The 3177-nt window shown below is 56.5% G+C and overlaps 1 protein-coding gene across 1 annotated transcript in view; it reads left to right on the top strand.

The window, feature by feature from the left end:
- Positions 1 to 824: 824 nt before the first annotated feature.
- The window catches only part of Chst3 (carbohydrate (chondroitin 6) sulfotransferase 3), a gene marked incomplete in the record, with an annotated part of 42103 nt that continues 39750 nt past the window's right edge, over positions 825 to 3177 (top strand). The window contains 1 exon segment of the mRNA XM_005390020.2: positions 825 to 3177.

The following is a 3177-nucleotide window of genomic DNA, read 5'->3' as shown; positions in this document are numbered from 1 at the left end:
ATGCTAGGTGAGTGCTGGACGGCTCAGCTGCGCCCCAGCCAGGAGCACACGGTGGAGGGGACGGTGCAGGGTGCAGCCCGGGGACCCACTGCCAGCTTCAACAGTGGTCTCCACAGCTGGTAGTCCTGTACCCGCACCCGCACCCGCACCACTCCTTCCTGCTCAACAGATCTTTGGTTTGGTTTGGTGGTTTGAGACAGCTTTAGCTGGACCGCTGGATGCGGTCTCCAGAGCTGTCCCTGCCTCCCCATGCGGAAGTCCCAGGTCCTTAGGGCATCAAGGGTGGATGCCCAGAGAGCAGCCTCCTTGCATCCAGCCCAGCTCAGCCCTGCGTGCAGCAAAGTTCTTTGTCTCAGTTGGCACAAAGAAATCTCCCAGCTGAATCCAGTCAACCCCAAGGTCATGAGCAATAACGCACATTTTTGTGACTTTATGTCATTACTTTTTGGGGTGATTTGTTATGCAACAGATAAATTAAGCCTGGCAAGCTGGCACACAACTGTAATCCTGGGACCCGGGAGGTTGGGGCAGGAGAATCTCCATGAGTTCGAGACCAGCCTGAGCTACATAGCAAATTCAAAACCACCTTGAACTACATACTGAGATCCTGACTCAAAAAAGCAAAATAAAACAGAAACAAAAACAAACAGCTGGGTGTGGTGGCTCGATACCTCAGATGCCTCAGGAGGCTGAGGCAGAAGGATCAGTGCGAGTTCGAGACCAGCCTGGGCTACAAAGTAAGCTCAAGGCCAGCCTGAATTGCACAGCGAGACCCTGTCTCAAAAAGACAAAAACAAACAAACAAAAAAACCCACAGATAAATCAATATATAAACAAACTTTCTCTGTAACTGTATGAGCTATAGAAAATATGTATAATATACACTGTTTTTGTTGTTATTTTTCTTTCTGAACCATTTGAGAGGAAGTGGGCAGAAATCATGACCCTAAATCTTTCAGTGTGTGTTGGTCTTGAGCCCAAAGTCCTTTCACAAAGCCAAGCACAGTATCGCTCAGGACACTTGACATTGTTACGACATTACCACGTGGCCAGTCCTCAGTCATTTTTGCCAGTGACCTAAATACCATGTTTCATAGGAGCTGTTTCAGTTTCAGGATCCAGTTAAGGGGAACACATGGCATTTAGTGGTTACAGTAGCTATAGATACTTGCATAGCAAGTGGCCCCTGAGATTGGTGCTCTCAGCCTCTGGGATCAGCAGTCCTGACCCAGTCACCAGTTCTGTAGCTCAGAGTCCCGCTTGAGGCTCCCCTGGGATTGCGGGCAGGGATCATCCAGGTACTGCACATGGCTGGACGTGGGGCCTCCATTCCTTCCTGGCTGTTGGCCAAAAGGCCTCCCCAGTTCCTTGGACATCAGCCCTTCCACAGGGGGGCTCGCAATTTGCCCACAGGGTTCATCAGAGCAAGCGAACTACAAAGAGTTGGAGAGGATTCCAGCAAGACAGAAGTCTCCGTCTTCTGTTGCCTCATCTCAGAATGACAGCCGGTCACGGAAATCTGCTGTCTGTCTCAGTCTCTTCTCATCTGGACTGGTTTCTAGGCCTGGTTTTGTCTTTCCTGGCTCTGGCGATGCAAAGCTACAGACCGGTTGTCCTGCAAGTGTCCCTCAGCTTGAATCATCCACTGTCTCCTACCGCCAGGTTCGGAGGGTGTTTTGGGGACAGGCGTCTTCGTGCTCAAGGTGGTGACCTCAGTGCATGCCATCTGGGGGGCCGTGTCCCATTGCCGGTGACATCCACGTGGACAGCTGGGTGCCATGGTGCTCTGCAGTTCTGCCTCTGTGCTGGAAAGTTCTTTCCATTTTTCAAACAGGATAAAAATATACGACCATTTCTTTTGGCTTAGCAAATATGGCAACAAGCTGGGTCTGAAGACTATTTCAGGATGAAAATTTCCAGGGTCCTGGCTTAGACCTTTACCCTCCGCCTCTGGTTGTACACACAATGCCCTCCTTGGGGCCCTGCCCTGCCTGTCCCACAGCCCCAGCCTGGAATGCAGCCTCCACCTCTGCCCCCTTTGCCACCGGCAGACCCGCAGCTCCTGGGAAGACCCGGGCAGCTAGTTCTGTCTGGTGTGCCCCTGCCGTCTCCTTTCTGGTCCCAACTGCTGAGAATGACAGAGGGGGCCAAGTACAGATGTCCGGGCTTCCCTTTCTTTTTTATTTTCCTACTTCTTCTTTACAGGAAATAAGCCCTATGCAGCCCTATCTTATTATGCAGCACTGTCTTAGTGGCCTGAATTAGCTCAGCATGATGTGTATAGGAAGTCCCCGGAGGAAAGTCCTGCCAGCTGGGATCAAAGATACTCTGGGACCTGACATTCGGTAGGCTTCCAAGGGCCGGGGAGTTCCTGCTCTGGTTCTGAGCCCTTCACAGCGCTCATTGGAACCCTCACCCTCAGAAGGGGCTTTGGCCCAGCTGGCTACCGTCCCAAGGCCAGGAGGTGACAGGGGTTCCCACTCGCCGGGCAGCCCCAAACAGAGGTGCCGGCCGTACCATAGGGTCTGAAGACAGCGCCAAGCAGTTTGGGCTTCAGCGGCCCGGATCTCGCATTCAGGGAGACCTGAACTGGCTGCCAGCACGGCCTTGGTAGGTGACCTGTGGCTGGCCAAGGAGAGGTGCTGCGGTCCCTGGAAACCTGGGGAGCCATTTCTCAGCTCCCCTACCCCAGGAGGGCGGGAAGATCCTCCCCGGGGCGGGGCGGCTGAGAACCCACACGGCCGGGGTCTTACTGTGGCGTGGGGACCTCCTGGGGGGCCCTGCGCACAGCAGTTCCCCGCACCTTCCTACCCGGGCCGGGCTCCTCCCAGCCCCCCAGGAGGGGTGCGGGTCGGGAACAAAGGCCCGCGGAGGCTCCCCCGGAGCGCGGCCCCCGGGGCGGAGCGGTCCCCCTCCCCCTCGCTCCTCCGCTTCGTCCCCGAGGTGCGCGTGGCGTTTCGGCCGGGGCATCGCCAACTTCGCTGAGGGCGCCCAAGTTGCCGAGCGTGCAGGGGTGGGAGCTGGGTGGGGTGAGGCGGGGAGGAGAAGCAGGAGAAGGGGGGCTCCCAGGCGCCTTGGACGCGGTTCAGGAATCCGCCGTCCCGCGGGCCGCTCGCCGGCTCGTCCACCGCGGGGAGGGCGCCGGCGAGGACCGATCGCCGAGCCGCGCAGGACGCC

The sequence above is a fragment of the Chinchilla lanigera genome, unplaced genomic scaffold (genome assembly GCF_000276665.1).
Source record: "Chinchilla lanigera isolate Chin_1 unplaced genomic scaffold, ChiLan1.0 scaffold00036, whole genome shotgun sequence".
Lineage (NCBI taxonomy): Eukaryota > Metazoa > Chordata > Mammalia > Rodentia > Chinchillidae > Chinchilla > Chinchilla lanigera.
The sequence above is the reverse complement of the archived record's forward strand: the minus strand, read 5'-3'. Positions and strand labels throughout refer to the sequence as shown.